General features: G+C 36.4%; 1 protein-coding gene and 1 non-coding gene across 7 annotated transcripts in view; one reads left to right on the top strand and one right to left on the bottom strand.

Annotated features, from left to right (window-relative positions):
- The window catches only part of DLGAP1 (DLG associated protein 1), an 882,390-nt gene that overhangs the window by 713,097 nt on the left and 150,374 nt on the right, over nt 1-18,919 (top strand). The gene's annotated exons all lie outside the window — the stretch shown is intronic.
- LOC126005091 (small nucleolar RNA SNORA51) lies at nt 12,501-12,634 on the bottom strand. Its single transcript, XR_007494269.1, has one exon. It is a non-coding gene; the product is annotated as a small nucleolar RNA SNORA51 (small nucleolar RNA).

The following is an 18,919-nucleotide window of genomic DNA, read 5'->3' as shown; positions in this document are numbered from 1 at the left end:
CATAGTGTGTCTTTGATAATGATTCTTTTCCATTTCACTTCATAACCAGGAAGCCCTAAACTACTGAGGTAAAAAAGCCTGTGTGCTTTTGTTTTGCTTCTGTAGAAACACTTAATTGGATATACTGAACAGGACACCCACTCTTCTCAGCCCTCATATGTGTTCCGAATCAAAGTCAGATTTTTAAAGAGAGAATAAGAAAACTATGGTCCTTAGATAAAGTTCCTTTACAATCTATTTTTGGTTTTAACACCACACCTCCAGAAACATTTGGACGTTCGAAAATAGAGCAGAATCTTGAAGTGTCCCTCCACGTTCTTGGCTATATTTTTCTATATAACTCAAAATGATAAGTCATCTCTCCAAAACCTTTTATTTTTGCATTTTCCATATGTTAGTTTTTCCCTCATTCCACCTAGACTGATGATGAGACATCATCTAACAACTGAACAACATGAAATAGGCATTTTCATCCATTCTGCTTCCAGCACTCATATTTTGAATGTTTCATGAGCAATGTGGGAATGCTACACATCTGTCAAACGATGGGAACCTACAGAAAGAACATATGTAGCATTCTGATCTTCCTGCATGCTCTGTTCCACAGTATAGGGTTTTTGCATAGGAATGGATTATATTGCAGTTCTGAGTAAATACAACCAATTACTTACGATTTAGTAAAAGTTATAAGCAGGTAAAAGATTTAGAACAAGTTAAATTGGGAAAATAGGAGTGGGGGCAGAGCCATGGTGCAAGCGGTAAGGCATATATATGCCTTGCACACGCTAACCTAGGACAGTTCGATCCCCTGGCATCCCAGGAGCAATTTATAAGTGCATGGCCAGGAGTAACCCCTGAGCATCACAAGGTGTGGCCAAAAGAAAGAAGTATAAGTAAAAGCACAATTCCTCTGTTTGCTGCTTTTCCTGTCTCCATTATGCATGTTTCTATCCCAGATCTTCACTATTTCCCTAAAAGCAATGTGAACATACTCATGCTTCTAACTGCTAACAAGCTTCTGAAAAATTTACTCAGTTCCCCTTTTCAACTGAAGCACCCCTAGATTGACAAATCTTCCCAATTACTGCATTAACCTCATTAATCTGAGTAATATGTCAACATACTTCTGACCACATCCAACTTGGATTTCTCCATCTTCATCATTCTCATGCCATGCTCCTATTTTTCTCACATGTTTGATTGCTATCTGTTTGTCTTGATACCTATTAAACGTTATGAAAAATGGATGAGCAGTTCAATTAATGCAGCTGTGAAAACACTTTCATCATTGAGAAAGCTGTAAAGTAGAAGAAAAGCTTGAAGCAGCAAAAATGATAGAACTGATTTGATTCAAAATCAAGCTTACTTGTTCTTGTGGTGGGTTAGGTACTGCTTTTTTCTGTACCAACCTTTCAATAATTAGCACCTAATTTTTGTTGTAAGTCACCTCTTTAAAAGGCAAAATGTAGATACTAACATTTAAATGCCAACAATGGGTCAGCTGCAAATATTTGCTTCCCTTTACCTGTCTCTCTCCCCTTTTCTATCTACTCAGCTCCCATCTGAACACACTGAAATTGCTCCAAAGGCAACGAATATGAAAAGGACTACTCAATTATATTATAAGTTTGGCTCTCAAACTATCAAACACATTAAGTGGTTAGTTGGTTCTATTAATAAAGAATTGTATGTATTCCCTAAGCTGCAAAGAGTGGTAAAACCTAGTATCATTTCCTTTGCTGTCTCATTTTCTCTGATGCAGACCCTTACAGTTCTAGCTACAGTGGGCCAACAAGTGATTAGCAGGGCAGTTCTGTGGCTTGACAAGTCCTTGCCAATAATTAACTATCATTTGGCACTTGCTTTCATTCCCTTTAACAGGCCTATTCCAAATCAGAACTTGTTTGTTATTTGGTGAAAATAGCACCTAAGCAGTTACCACATCTTAATAACTGAGATTTAAAACTGGTCAGTTATTTCTCTAAGGAGATCCTCCATGCAATTAACAGGTACAAAGACGAATGAGCCCCAAAGAAGGTTTCCCAGTGGGAACCTTGGGTAGCATGAGACAGAGAGATTCCCCATGTGCAGTAGAGACCAAGCCCACACCTTACATGTACCATCCTCCTGTTTAGTACAAAAGAAACTGCTAGACTGGTCTTTGTGACAGTACCAGCTGTCTAACTCCACTTCAAAAAGGTGAGAGCATGTTTCTTAAGTTGAGAGAAGAGGGCAGTGAGAGCAGTGAGAGGGCCCATTCAGTCAATGAGCATAGTTTGTAACCTTAACCTTTAGGTTAGCAAAATGAAAAACAACACTTCTGCCTAGTCATTTAGCTAGTCATTCTCTCCACTCCAATCTCATCCTGGACCCTATGATCAGTATAAACTTATTAAGGCACAGTTTCTTTCCTTTCGTTTTGTTTTGTTTTATTTTGATTTTTGCTTTTGGGTCACATCAAGTGGTGCTCCAGGCTTACTCCTGGAGGAGTATAGGGGACCATATGTAGTACCAGGGATTCAATGCAGTCAATGCCTGAACAACTCAAGTCCTTTACTAGCTGTATTATCTCTCTGGCTCAATGACCAGTCTCTTAGACCCTATAAAGTATACCTTTCTATATGCCTCCCTTCTCCTGAGCTACCCTCACTTCTCTTTTATTTGGTGCTCTCAGTTGGACTGATATCAGCATGCAATATGAATGCCATTCATATCACTTGCTTGAATGTTCACACATCTACAAAGTCTCACCTGGAATAGTATTTTTTTATTGTTCTATATGTGGACAATATCAGACAAGAATCTTCATTCTCTTGAATTCTTATATTTTAACAAATCAAATAAAAAAGTAATCTCAAGTGAAAAAAAAATACTTGCCCATCTGGAGGCTGTGGAATTGATGGTTGGGTGGATAAATTAGTTTAACTGTGCATGCTTTTGTGCGTGGATCAACATTCAAGGGCATCATTGTTGAGATGTTCCCAGAGCTGAAGAGCACTGAAGTATATTAAAAAGTTGAAGAGTGATGTGTACACAAAGAGTACCAAAGAGCACCAGCTAAAAAAGACCCCAAGTAAAACACCCCCAAGGCACATGATAGCCGTGATGACAAAAACCATAGAAGTAAAATATTGAAAATATCAATATCAAAAAAGGAAAATATAGACAAAGGAGCAACTTTAAGATTTATAGCAGATTTATCACAAGCAACTCTTCAGACCCAAAGGTAGATGTTGAATAGATATAGTGGGAAAAAATTTAATTAAGTGAATGGTTCACCAATAATACTTCAACCAGCCAGACTCTCATTCAGGTTTGAATGAAGCATATACATCTCAGATAAACAACAACTTAGGACATTTTCAGACTCAAAACGAACTTTTTTTTTTTTTGCCACACCTGGCAGTGCTCAGGGGTTACTTCCTGGCTGTCTGCTCAGAAATAGCTCCTGGCAGGCACAGGGGACCATATGGGACACCGGGACTTGAGCCAATCACCTTTGGTCCTGGATCCGCTGCTTGCAAGGCAAACACCGCTGTGCTATCTCTCCGGGCCCTCAAACCAACTTTAAAGAAGAATTGAAGGGTCCACTTTAAAGCAAAACTGATTCCACAAACACACCAAACTTCTACAAAAAGATGGCACAAAAATCCATGGCAATCATCTCTATGATATCAATGGGCTAAATGCACCAATTAAGAGACAGAGAGGCAAAATGGGTCAGAAAATTAAATCCAACATATGCTGCCTCAAGAAACACATTTTAATAGTAAGAGCAAACACAGATTCAAAGGTAAAGGTTGAAGACATCCTTCAATAAAATAAGAATATACTGGCTTTGAAGGAAGAAATTTAGAGGGGCTTTATATATAGATATATATATGTATATATACATATATATCATACATACATTTACACACATATATACATATATGTGGCTTTTTATTCCCCAAAAGCTGAATACAAACTCTTCTCCAATGCACATGGCACATTCTCCAAGATCACATGCTGAGTCACAAAACATTCCAGCATAAAATCAAGAAGGTAGAAACTGAATCAACAGAACATGACTCACTGAAGTAAATTTTAAACAAAAATGAAGATATAAGTTTAACACTTGGAAATTAAACAGCTTACTACTGAACAGCCAGAAGGTCAGAAAAGAAAAAAAGAGATATTTTTGAAACAAATGAGAATGAAAACATGAATTATCAGAATTTGTGGGATATAGCAAAAACAATATTAAGAGAAAAATTATAGCTTTGCATCAGGAAGAAAGGTCCTGTATAAATAATAGCACAGCATAAGAAATTAGAAATGACCAATAAAATGAGTTGATAACAGACAGGAGGAAGGAAATAATAAAACTTGGAGCAGTAATTAGTGAACTTGAAACTCAAAAAACTACCAAAAAGATCAACTAAATGATGCTGATTTCACTTTATGATATGCTAACAAGATGTTTTCTTTCATTCTCTTCCTGTGTGTGTCTGTCTCCATATTTACCTGTATATGCAAACTGCAAATAAAAACAGGTATTAAATAATTATTTAAAAATGGGGCCAGAGAGATAGCATGGAGGTAAGGTGTTTGCCTTGCATACAGAAGGTCATTGGTTTGAATCCCGGCATCTCATATGGTTCCCCGAGCCTGGTAGGAGGGATTTCTGAGCGTGGAACCAGGAGTAACCTCTGAGCAATGCCGGGTGTGACCCCAAAACCAAAAACCTATGATTAAAAAATAAATTTGGGGGCCCGGAGAGATAGCACAGCGGCGTTTGCCTTGCAAGCAGCCGATCCAGGACCAAAGGTAGTTGGTTCGAATCCCGGTGTCCCATATGGGCCCCCGTGCCTGCCAGGAGCTATTTCTGAGCAGACAGCCAGGAGTAACCCCTGAGCATCGCCGGGTGTGGCCCAAAAACCAAAAACCAAAAAAAAAAAAAAAAAAGCACATCATGTCCTATATTTTAGTTCTATTCTCTGCTATGTTTCACTATTTTATGGATATTACTAAAGATTTGTATTATACACACACAACACATGCTAAAAGCCTTAGAGGTCTTTTAGTTGTAAATTAGAGAAGCTCAGTTAAAAAATTAATGGAATGGATCCCTGGTTATCATAAGTATACTGTATGTAGTAGTTTCAGGAATAGAATCCAGGGGTTCCAATAGGGTAAGTTTCTCTCATTCTCTGTTTTTTGTCATTACTAATCTTCCAATATTATTTTTCATACTCAGTAGGCTGTTTTTATGTGCTAGAAAGAATAGCTGACAACAGACGTGAATTTTCCCCACATTTGGGGAGTCTTGGGGGGTTTCCATTCAGTGCTCAGGGCCAAAAGAAGCTATTTCCAAAACCACTGAATTGGACATGTATATACTAGTTCCAAGCAATAAGGCACTACTCAGGCCCAGAGTAATGTCTGTCTCCATATTTGGGAGCCACATGCAGATCCACCAAACCCACATACAGTGGTGTTTGGAGAGTAGAAAACATGAAATTCAGAAGATATAACTTGGGGCCTTGTGCATGCAAAGCATGATCCCTGACCCTTCAGCTATACCCTCACCCCAATTATCCCAATTAAAAGAGATTAACAAGTATTCCAAGTAAAAGAGAGTAACATTCCCTCTTTACACCACTCAAATGTCTAATTATAATTCCTATAATCTGGAACATTGCCTGACACAAAAAAGAACTAAGATTGCAGTTAAATTTTACAGTTGATAATCTGTTGACCTTAAAATATAGCTATTTATCTTAGATTAGGTGAATCTGAAATATTTACAAAAATTTTAAACAGTGAAAGAGAAAGAAAGGTAGACAATAATCGAGAGAAAGAAATACAAGGATGTTAGCAAGATTAAAGGAATAATATGTGAGAAGGATTCATTGGAGTTACTCAGGACTTATTCTGGGCTCAGGGATCAGTCCTGGTGGGACTCAGGGGACCATATGAGGTGTTAGGAATGAAATATAGTTCAGCAGCATGCAAGATAAGCATTTTACTCTCTGTACTATCTCTCTGGGTCCTCCTATTTTCAATGGATTTTTTTAATTCCCTAATTTTCTATAACATTTTAAGATAATTCTTTTCCAATTTGCATAGACTTAGTTATTATGAATGCTTATGATTTATAATTTGTATGTCTATGGTTCTTTTTATTATATGGGTAGTAGTGCATAGAATAAATAAACAAAATTCATTTAACTGTATTTCTTCTTAATTGGTGTATCAGTTTCCAATCTTTTCTTTCAAAGTTTTTTAAGTTCTTTTTTTAAGCTTACTTTATTTAAAGAGCATGTACCATATAGTTCACATAACTAATCATAAGACATTTGTTTCTAGATAAGTGGGAGAAATTTTTTTAAAAAATAATATAAAGAGAAAAAAGAAGAGAAAAGGAGAAGAAAAACAAAAAGTACTAGTAACAAGCAAATTTGTGAAAATATTGTGTTTCCAATGAGGTCAGTAAGTCTTTGTCAGAAAGTTTAGTAAGCTCTTCTTACTAGCTGAAATTCTGTGACTTCATCTGTTTCTGATATTAAGTGAGTTAAGCTACACATTGGCATCTAAACAAGTGTGTCCCCCTGAGTATGACAGTATTAAACAAAGTTGTCCTGCAATCCACAAATGCAGCCAAGCAGTCCAGGTATTCAGACCACTACTGCTGATACTGTGAGTGTGATTACAGCTTCCAGTTTTGCCAGAAGTATAAGATGGCCTGGGATGGAGGCATACCCTCATTCATTCCAATAAAGCCCTCGTGATATCCGCCTAAATACCTGCATACCTGAAGTTTGGTCAGATTGGTGACTACAAAGAATTGTAGCGAAGTGGTGAAGCATGGAAATAGGCAAAGGGGAAATTATAAATATGGATGCAACAGGCCCAAATTTCAGCAGGGCTTGAGCTGCCCTCTCCTCCCAAGATTGCCTGCTCTCAACTACATGTCTGATGTATCCATGATTTTTTTATGGCTTGCTTTATATCTCTTGAGAACAGTGTGAGTCTGTGAAGCTTGCCTGGTACAAACATGGCAACTCCTCAAAGAAGATTTTATCCTTTAATATATCTTTTTATCTGCTATATGTTATATTTTAGGGGGATTGGGTTTTTTATTTTCTCAAAATTGGCTATGTGAGAGCTAATAAAACAAGACATAGTAAAACTAACTGTGACTCACACAAAATATCTAATCCCAGATAACTGGGAATATATCCTTAATCATAAACAGGGGTTTTTAATGTTATTAAGTTAAAGATCTTAAGGTGATCTTGTCTTGAATAAAAGAGGATCCTACATCCAATGGCAAGTATCAATATAAAATATAGAAAATACTAATACACAGGAGATGGCAAGGTGAAAATTAAGACAGCGATTGTACACATCAGTTCATAAACCAAAGAACACTGAGAATGCCAGCAATTATCAGGAGATAGGAAAGTTGTGAGATGAACTTTCCTTCAGGGAGTCTAGAAGGAACCAACAATGTTGGCAATTTGATATCTGATTTCTGACTTCTGATTTCAAGATGTCAAAATAAATTGAGACAATAAATTTCTGATTTTTTTAAAACAACCATTTCATGATGGTTTAGTTTTGCAAGTCTAAGAAATTAATCCAACATATTTTAAAAACTGATTCTCCTGCACTTCATTTGGCTTGTGGCCAATTTCCCAATCAATTGGGAAGAAAAAGAAATGGTATGTCAGGTCATACAAAACCATGCAGTACACAATTTCTATTTCTTGTTTATGTGCTTTACAGTTCTTATTTTCTAGTGCTACTTTGCTCAAAAACTTCACAAAATTAGTTTAAACTACAGATACAGGCTCTGTATGGAGACAGATCAACTATGAACCAAATAGCAGAGCCAAGTAAAAGCTTAGGGAGAATATCTCTCCTTACTGATTTACAACTTAAAATTTTTAGTGATTCTGCATAATAGCAACAAATAAAAATAAACAAATATAGGAAGGGTAAGGGGGAGAAAGAAAAAGTAGAATATAATCATAACAAATAAGAAATTTTAGAATATATTGTAAACCATCTTGCTAAAATTAGGCACTTCACCCTTAATTCATAAATACAACTGAAAATGATCATAATATGATTGGTATTCATTAATAACACAGGTTAACTATCTCCCCATTCTCACTACCATTTACCTACTTTCCCATTACTGCTTCAATAAAATATATTAGAAATATAATGATTAGTCCAGTAGACCACTAAATATATTTTTATTTTATTTATTTAAATAAAATTCTTTCTCTATATGACATAGTTGATCATAGCACATTTATTTCCAGATAAGTGAAAGTAAAGTTATCGAAAAAATAGGGAAAATTTAAATAAAATGGAAAGAAAGAAAAAGAAGAAAGAAAGAAAGAAAGAAAGAAAGAAAGAAGAAAGAAAGAAAGAAAGAAGAAAGAAGAAAGAAAGAAAGAAGGAAGAAGGAAGGAAGGAAGGAAGGAAGGAGGAAGGAAGAAGGAAGAAGGAAGGAAGAAAGAAAGAAAGAAGAAGAAAGAAGAAGGAAGAAGAAGAAGAAAGAAAGAAAGAAAGAAAGAAAGAAAGAAAGAAAGAAGAAAGAAGAAAGAAAGAAAGAAAGAAAGAAAGAAAAGAAAGAAAGAGAAAGAAAGAAAGAAAGAAAGAAAGAAAGAAAGAAAGAAAGAAAGAAAGAAAGAAAGAAAAAAGAAAGAAGGAAAGAAGAAAAAAAAAGGAAGGAAGGAAAAGAAGAGAAAGAAAAAGAAAGAAAGAAAGAAGAAAGAAAGAAAGAAAGAAAGAAAGAAAGAAAGAAAGAAAGAGAAAGAAAGAAAGAAAGAAAGAAAGAAAGAAAGAAAGAAAAAGAAGAAAGAAAGAAAGAAAGAAAGAAAGAAAGAAAGAAAGAAAGAAAGAAAGAAAGAAAGAAAGAAAGAAAAGAGAAAGAAAAAGAGAAGAAAGAAAGAAAGAAAGAAAGAAAGAAAGAAAGAAAGAAAGAAAGAAAGAAAGAAAGAAAGAAAGAAAGAAAGAAAGAAAGAAAGAAAGAAAGAAGAAGAGAAAGAGAAGGCAGATAGTTTGTGTCATTTGAGTCCATCAGTACTCATCCGGAGCATGATGATCTCATGTCCCTCCAGATTCACCATCCTGTGTGCTCAGGAACTGGTTTTAAATGTAGGGTTGCCATTCAATTTATCATCCGATCTGGGTCACTTGAGAGTGAATGGGACTTCATTAATAATTGCACCATGATATAGGCCAACATACTAAAAAGTTCTTTTAAGTCTGAATTCTTTTAAGTTCTTTTAAGTTTGTGTCTGAGCACACAAACCCTGATCAGTTTTATTCTTTTTTTTCTTTTTTTTTTTTAAATTAAAATCACAAGCTGCAAGAGTTTATTTTAAGTCATATACCTCATAATAAAATTACATCCAAAAGAATTTGAAAAGCGCAATAACAAAATAGTTCTATTTTAGTAATAATATCTTTAAATACCATGATCACAAACATGTTTGTAGTTGGGTTTCAGTCATAATCGCTAGGTTTGGGTTTTTTTTGGTGTTTTGTTTTGTTTGTTTGTTTGTTTTTGGTTTTTTTTTTCAAGTGCTTAAATTCGATTTATTTTTGTCAACAATTATATTTATAGACATTTTTTTGGTTCATGTCATTTTTTTTATTTAAACACCTTGATTACATACATGATTGTGTTTGGGTTTCAGTCATGTAAAGAACACCGCCCATCACCAGTGCAACATTCCCATCACCAATGTCCCAAGTCTCCCTCCTCCCCACCCGACCCCCGCCTGTACTCTAAACAGGCTCTCCATTTCCCTCATACATTCTCATTATTAGGACAGTTCAAAATGTAGTTATTTCTCTAACTAAACTCATCACTCTTTGTGGTGAGCTTCCTGAGGTGAGCTGGAACTTCCAGCTCTTTTCTCTTTTGTGTCTGAAAATTATTATTGCAAGAATGTCTTTCATTTTTCTTAAAACCCATAGATGAGTGAGACCATTCTGCGTTCTTCTCTCTCTCTTTCTCTGACTTATTTCACTCAGCATAATAGATTCCGTGTACATCCATGTATAGGAAAATTTCATGACTTCATCTCTCCTGACAGCTTCATAATATTCCATTGTGTATATGTACCACAGTTTCTTTAGCCATTCGTCTGTTGAAGGGCATCTTGGTTGTTTCCAGAGTCCTGCTATGGTAAATAGTGCTGCAATGAATATAGGTGTAAGGAAAGGGGTTTTGTATTGTATTTTTGTGTTCCTAGGGTATATTCCTAGGGGTGGTATAGCTGGATCATATGGGAGCTCAATTTCAAGTTATTCTAATGCATCTTAGCTGATGGTTCAGATGAACAACCTCTTAGAAACAATGTACTAGCATGACTTAAACGGATACTTCTAATAGGACAGCTCAAAGCCCTCCTCCCAACCCTCATGTTATCTAAGTAGAGTCCTGGTTGATCCAGAGCTACACAAAGCTGAGAAAAACTACAATCCTAGCCCTCCCCATTAAAGTTTCCTGAGATATATAATCTAAAAAGTTTTTATGTTTATTTCCAAAAAACAAACTGAAATAACCCTTTCATTTTATTTTAAATTCTTTTCAGATAGTCGTGCAGATGGTTTGCTGGAATCATCATGCCAACAAAATCTGTTTGGCTCAAAAATTAAAATAAACCTACAAAATTATCTGCATTTCTCTATATTAAAAATAACAAGTTGTTTATTTTAATCTATTAAACTTATTCCCAATCTACTGCTCATGAGCTGAACTACAGAAATATTTTTTAAATGAGACACATTTGTATTGTATTACCTAATTCTGGCATTTCAACATGTAGTGCTATATTTCCCTGTTTACTTTTCTATGTAGTCATGTCTTTTTTTTTACACAAGTCTCCTATCAAAAATACCCAAAAGACGTAACTACTATTATTAATGCATTCTAGAGATGTTCTTTCTCCTTTTCATCAATGTGTTCTAGCCCATTGTCTTGCCATCAGCTCAGTAACAAACAAATAAAGCTCAAATTTAAAATACTTGCCTCTTCTTTGCAAGATCTATAATCCAAAGAGTTGCTGGGTGGGAGGACAGGGAAGAAGGGGATGTGAGTCATTGAATTCTCTCAGAGGTTTTTATTTGAAGTGGTTTTGCAGCTATTTGAAAAAATAAACCTAGCCTGCCCCTTCAAAAATGCTCTTTCTCTTCAGTGATCACACACACACACACACACACCACACACACACACACACACACACACACACACACACACCGTCCCTCCTCCAAAATAGAATGTGGAAGAAAGCAGCAAGGTTACTTAGCTTCCAGAATCCTTTCTGCTGTCACTGACATCTTGTTTTGCATGCTTTTTTTTTTTTTTTTGAAGCATTTGTTATCTTATAAGGATAGAAACTCCTAAAATTTTGATTGCAGGGCCCTTTCACCCTGAACATTTGTTATAGTGACTTGACTTAGGTTTCAGTCCATCAGGACATCAGTTGTTCACTCCAACCTTGGACCTGTATCTTTAGAACTGACAAGGTTTTCTGCACCAGCACCAGAATTTGAATTCTACCAGCGAAGGCCCTAATGCTGCCCTGGTAGCGAACTTGCTCCAGGTTGTGTTCAAATGACACCCTGACAACTTGGAAACAACAACTCACCTTCAGGGCAGGTTTTCCCTGCCTCGCTACCTAATGGTGAGATATAACCAAGCATGACACACTGACTTCAACATAAGATCTTTGCAAAAACCAAGATCTCTAATTAATGAAGCCTGACTGCAACAACTGTGGAGAACATTTTCTGGGGACAATGAAGAAGACTTTGGGATTAGACAACTTAGTAATGCCTGGAGCTGGTAGATGGTCTTATGGCAGGATGCTTCCTAGGTATGGACACTCTGTTTTTAGGCCAAAGTTTGATTCTATTTTCCCCCAACTTTTGCTGAACCTATGCAAAAAAAAATGCTACTCCTTTTGTATCTTTTAGATAGGGGGCTCCTGCCTTTTTCATAGAACCTTGGGACACCAAAATCACTTTGTTTCACCTCATATTTCCGCTTTTTTGGAGGGGGCACTCTCAGATGCACTCAACTGTTACTCCTGCTCTGCACTCAGAAATCACTCCTGGATCGGGGGACCATATGGGATACCAGCGATTGAACCTGTGTCTGTCCTGGGTCAGCCTCATGCAAGGCAAAAGCCCTAGCCGCTGTGCTACAACTCTGGCCCTATTTCTTAGTTTTTTCTATAAAATTAAAACGGTAAAAAAAAAAAAAAAAAGAGGATGGTGGCCAGGGACCAAGTAGTCTTAGGTGCATTGGTGGAGATAAAAAAGGACAGAACTAAGTATCCAAGCCAGAGTCAACAACAATAGAATCAAGAGACCCAAACTATAACAATCTAAACTTAAATGGGCCTGTTCTACTGGCCATTCTAACTTTTTCTCTGTACAGTTTGCAGCTAGTTCCACTTTTTTTTTTTTTTTTGAGAATTGTTTTTTGTCCCCCAATTCACAATACAGACCAGGCATAGAGCCTGGGTTGAGGTGTATATGGGGTGCATTTACTGTACCTCCTCTTTCTATACAGTCAGTGTAAAGAACACAGCCTGTGTGTAAGAATTGGGAGGCCTTATCTTATCTTTTCTTTTTTTTTTATTTTTTTAATATATATATAAAATCCTTCACCAGTGCAATGTTCCCATGACCACCTTCAGTCCTAGGTTGGCCACATGCAAGGCAAATGCCCTACCACTGTGCTATCTCTCTGGCCTCATACAATAGTTTTTTTTTTAAGTTTTTGCACTATGATTTACATACTGATAGATTTTCGTACATACATAACACTTTATCACCTTTCAGTACCACCACATCCTCCTGGTTGAATGCTTCACTCAACCATAGACCTTGCCCCCGCCTATCCTAACCCCAGACCCCCTCAAGTGGCATGTTTCCTACTAAAGACAATTTCTTATGGGTTTTTTTTTTTGTTATTGTTGTTGTTTCCATTATCTTTTTTTTTTTTTTTTGGTTTTTGGGCCACACCCGTTTGACGCTCAGGGGTTACTCCTGGCTATGTGTTCAGAAATCGCCCCTGGCTTGTGGGGACCATATGGGACGCCAGGGGATCGAACCGCGGTCCGTTCCTTGGTAGCGCTTACAAGGCAGACACCTTATCTCTAGCGCCACCTTCCCGGCCCCGTTTCCATTATCTTTATTCCATCATTCTTAGAGATCAATCCCCAAAAAGGTGGTCTGTCACTTTAAGAACAGAGGGTCCTCTAGATTGTATACTCTTGTGCTAAATTGAGAAGCAGTTGTCCTGGAAGCATAAATAATAACCCTTGCTGGAATACTGGGGGAGTTGGTGGGAGAGTTGATGGAGAGTTGGTTGGAGAGTTGTATGTGGAGAGAATTATTGGTTGGAGGGACATTGACCAGACTTTCTGAACAGCATTGCTGTAAGACCCTGGGCCCCCTTTCACTTGTTTTGTCCTAGTAAACACTTTACAGAAAAACTTATTTGCCTGGAGTCTTTCCTGAGCGACAAGAGAAGAAAGGCGTGTTTGCTACAAATATGTTTCCTTAGATCTCACATATGAGAGAGTTCATCCTGTGTCAGTCTTTTTCCTCAGACTAACTTCATTCACTTTATGCTCTCTACATCCTTCATAGAGAAAATTGCATGATTTCATCCTTTCTTGTGACTGAACAATATTCCATTCTGTATATGTACAAGTTTCTTTCTTTTTATTTTTTTTGCTTATATTTTTGTTTTGGGCCACAACCAGTGGTACTCAGGGGATAGTTACTCCTGCTCTGTGCTCAGAAAGTACTCCTGGAAGGCTCAAGGGACAATAAGGGCTGCCAGGGATTGAACCTGGGTCATCTGTGTGCAAGGCATATACCCTACGTGTTGTACTATCGCTCTGGCCCTTAATTACAAGTTTCTTTATCCAGTAATCTATTCTTAGACATGAGTTGTTTTCAGCTTTTGGCAATTGTGGATAGTGTTATAAGAAATTTGGAGGTGCAAATGTTTTTTCTCCATTTTGGTTTTTTTGGGGGGATCTTGGGATTTATTTTTAAAAGTGGAGTTGCTGTGTCAAATGGAAGCTCAATTCCTAGAATTTTTTGGAATGTCCTTATTGCTTTCCAGAAAGGCTTAACCAGTCAACATTCCCACTAGCAATAAATGGGGATTCCTTTTCCCCTACATCCATGCCAGCACTGATTGTTCTTTTTCTTTTTATGTATGTCAGTCTTCTAATATGCAGTATTTTAGGGGACACAACCCTCAATGCACAGAGGTTATTCCTGGTTCTGTATTCAGGAATCACTCCTAGTAGTGGTCATGGTACCATATAGAAAGCTGGAAAATCAAACCTGCAGGTCAAATGTTGTGCCTGCTTTGCTGTACTACTGCTTTGGCACTCCAATGTAGAATCTTTTAGTCCTTTTAGCAGGAAAATATTTCCCTTTTAATTTCATTGGAACACTCTGATTTCAACTGCAAATAAAAGCACAGGATTTGTGATCCTGAGAATAACCCTTTAACAAGTTACACCATATCAATTACTCTAGATATCTGAGTTTCTTCCTTTCTCTTTATCTAATGCTATTTAGCAAGAAGTTGCTGAACCACTAATATATCAACCTTACATCCATGCAGTGATTACCTATGGACAATTTAATGAAACAATTTTGCATTTTTTCCATATGTAAACATTAGGAAAATAAAATCAAGTATTAGAAAATATAATTAGCCCCAAAGTAGACTCTTGATATTTGTAGTACCAAGAAATAAAATGGTTTTTATTTTGAGAAACCCAGAACAGCTGAAATAAAGTTGAAGAACTTAAATAGTGATCTGGGGTATTGATTCACAATGTTCCACCCAACTTGATTTTCATCAAGCCAAAATCAGAAACACGGAGCCTGTCTCCACTCTGATAGCCATGCTGACTGATTCACTAGTTCTGGAACACTGAAGAAGCTTGCTGAATATCCAGGTACAAAACTCCTTGATTTTCTAAGAAGGAAGTTCAAAAAGTTGACAGCAGTAATTCAGAACAAGTGTGCATCTCCCCACCAGTGTAAAAGAAGAGCTTCATAATAGGAGAGTTTTGGAAAAATTGAAAGAACTTTGTAGTTTGCAAACAACAGCCATATGCACATCTCACTCAGAATACCATTTGGTCTTGCTTTGTAGAAACAGGGTTGACTTCCTAGGGCCCGAACCACTGCCAATGTAAACAATTGAGGAAAGGTGTTGAGTGACCTTGAAAAAGTTAATGCTGCCCTCTATTACTGTTAATTGGGAGTGTGGGCTGATGGCATTGGGTACATTGTCTTACGATTCCAATGCCTGGTGGAAGAATATACTGCTAATTAAAATAATAGAAATGTATTTGAACTCTGGAAAACATGAGAGCTTTATAAATTACTTATATAATGAATATGTTTTGCATATCTGTACACATTATTAATGGTTTGGAAGCAGGGGAAAAATCCATTTCATCTAGTATTAACAATAAAAACACTCCAAAAAAATATACATAATGGAAATAATTACTTCTCTCCTCTGGTAAGAGGCACTTAACCTTTGATCTTGAGCTAAATTACATTACAGAGGAAGCTTGCAAGCAGCCAGAAATTTGTTTTCTTTCATATTGTTTTGATAATATGCTAAGATAATTAGTAAATTTTTGAAAGTTCACCCTAGAATAACTCCTTTTACATAAAGATGAGCTAAATAAAACAGTCATTTGTGCATAGACAGGATATTCAGGATTCTCCATCATTTGGAAATTACATCCAGTAGTGTTGAGGGCTTATTCTTCAATATTTGCTCAGGAATTACTGCTAGTCATGCTCAGGGATGTACTGCTAGGGATTGAACTCAGGTCAGCTATATGCAAAGCATGCACCTTACCTACTGTACTATATCTCCAACCCTGGGGATTGCCATTCTTTATGTAAAATATTAAATAATTTTTCCTTAACCCCTTTTAAAATTATGTTGTATGGTAGAATTATGGAATTATATACACCAATATTTATTGTTATGTTGTTATAATTATATAGACCAATAAATGTTAATATTTATTTGCTCAGTTTTATTCATGAATTTAACCACTTAGGGTAACTTTTGTTGATCTGGCAATTTTGTAGAATCAGCATATTAACTACTGAGGTTATCTGGCCCAAAATATAATAGGGAGATGCCAATTTAAGAACTGGTATTAATGTGGGTGCTTTGGAGGAAATTTATTAAATAAAACCCAGAAAAGTATAATACATCTATATCAATTTTGATTTGGTAGAGAATGCCAATACTCTCCCATTTTCTAATTTTGATTAGTTTTTTTCCTCATATGTCTCTAGCCAGGCACCCTCAGTACATTTGAACCTAAACCCTTAAGCACTGCCAAAGTGGCCTTGTGCACTTTCAAGGTTAAATCAATGGTTCCAATTCAATGGTGCAGTGAGCCTTCTGGCCTGATTGGCAGAGTATCTCCAGAAATGGCATCCACACCCAAAATAAAGCCAATTAATAATTTGATTAAAATTTTATGACTTGTAAGAGAACACAATGTCACAATCATAATTTAAAAAGAAGATGGAATACAGAGAAACAGCTTTAAATTTAAACCATAAAAATGCCATGGTTTCTCTAAGAAGAAAGGTTCAAAGAAAGGCTGAGGACCAGGGGCCATGTGGTCTCGAGTGCATTGGTGGGGAAATAAATAAGGACAGAACTAAATATCAAACCAAAGTCAATGATAATAGAATCAAGGGACCTAAACTTTAACGATCTAAATTTAAAGGAGCCTCCTATATTGGCAGTCCTGGGGCAAAGGGTGGTGGTATAGGGTGCACTCTGGGTTCGTTGGTGGAGGGAGATTGACAATGGTGGTGAGAAGGGCCCTGACTTATTGTAAATCTCAAATTCAACTATTAAGGATTCTGTTGATCATAATTGTTTCAATAAAGTAAAATTTTATTGATTTATAAAATCAATAAAATTGGTTTTCAAGCAATAGCATACTAGGAAGAAAGGAAAAATCTATAAATAATACAGAGATATAAATTTATTAATATTTTATGTGCCATTCACAGAGGAAAAAAGAATTTTACTTAGTCATTATCATCTGTCATATAAGGTAACTAGAGATCAGATTCCTTTGAAGAAAGTGGTTATAAAAACACTGCTGAATTTTTAAAATGTCATATATTTTTATTCATACAGTGACTATATGCCTTCTGGGGAACTGGAAACATAGTTTCCTCCATTAAGATTCTGACAAGAGAAATTCTATTTTATTGATATTGTTGGTCACAAATCAATGTGGAAAAATGTCCCTTGATTAATTCTTCTAAGACTTTAACACTGGCCCTCAGAAATCAACTAAATACATAGAAATATAGTATTGTTTTCAATTTCGTTTAAACCTCTTTCAATTTCTCTATACTCTGCCAATTCATAGCCTATTACTCTCATGCTGGAAATTGTAGTAGAACTGAATCCTGGTCATCTCCATTAAATGTGGAATGTCAGGCTTGGTATCATCCATCAGTGCAGGTCCTTCTTAATTTCTTTCTTACTCATCACACAATCAGATTGTAGCATCTAGGCACTAGTAGTCTAGTTTCAGTGAAGATCTCTATTTTTCTAAGACCTGAGTGTATCCATGGCAGGATTTATTTGTGGCAAAAGAACCTAAACTTCTACAACTAAGCTTTAAAGCTGAAAGAACAGAACCCAGTCGGTTGGCCACAGAGCAGAATATTTTAAATATAAACTCTTTGATCAGTGTACCAAGCTGACCAGCATGCTTTCATTTACCCTCAAGCCTGCAGGTACCCTTCAATTTATAGGCCCTGGGTAGGCTCTAAGAACAGAATTATCTTTTCTTTCCTTTAACCCAAAGCAATCTGGTTTTGGTTTTGTTTTGTTTTGTTGTTTGCTCATTCCTGTTGTCCCAATAAGTACAACAATATAGGTTGCATTCTCAGGCTGCTGATCTGAGAACATAAATATTTTACTCTCAACTAGAGACCTAAGAGAGTGAAGATTTTACAGCCTCAAACAAGACAGCAAGGGATGGAATACTGGGCTAGTATTTTGGCAAGTAGCTTTATAACCTAATATAAGTCAAAAACTATGGTGCTATTATTTGCCAGTAGGTTTTTATATTTTTGAGTTGTATTCATATTGTAGTTTAGATAACATGGTTACAATAGTGATAATTTTATGGTTTTCATGTACCACATTACTGTACCTTTACCATCACCAAAGTTCCCCAAGACTTTCTACCCCAACTCCTGTCCTTATGTCACTTGAAGACCTTCTTAAGGAATCAAAGAAGCCTATAGTTTATGGGCCATAACTCATCTCCCAGAGACTCTCATCTTCCTGCTGAAAGATGTCATGTAGTAATCAATGAAGGTTAAGTGAAATGTGAGGATACCTCAGCAGACTGCCACCACAAACTCTTTTCAGGGATTGGGGCTTAGTAATATCCTGTGAGAGATTGCACTAATGTCATGCAACTGCTCAAAGCTGCATACTTCTAGAAATTAAGGTTGATAATAGTTCTTACAACAGAAAGGAAGATGATGTCAGCACACAAATTAAAAAATTAAAAAAATTAAAAAATAGTATAAAAGTAGAAGTCAATGAACTCAAAAGCCACAAATTAAACTTAGACCACCAGCGACAATTATAGATATTCTTGTTCCTTTGACATCTTCTTGGTCTTCCTCAGACTAGAAAAACACAGGATGCAGCAACATATTGTGTAGCAGAAAGTACTAATGGGGCCAGAAAAATAGTGTAGGGATCAGAAGCTTGCCTTGCACAAAATTTGGTGGAAGATATGACAACCAAGTTGGATCTTAAAGAATCTATGGT

This window comes from Suncus etruscus, chromosome 3, assembly GCF_024139225.1.
Source record: "Suncus etruscus isolate mSunEtr1 chromosome 3, mSunEtr1.pri.cur, whole genome shotgun sequence".
Classification (NCBI taxonomy): domain Eukaryota; kingdom Metazoa; phylum Chordata; class Mammalia; order Eulipotyphla; family Soricidae; genus Suncus; species Suncus etruscus.
This window is presented reverse-complemented; position numbering and strand designations above follow the sequence as displayed.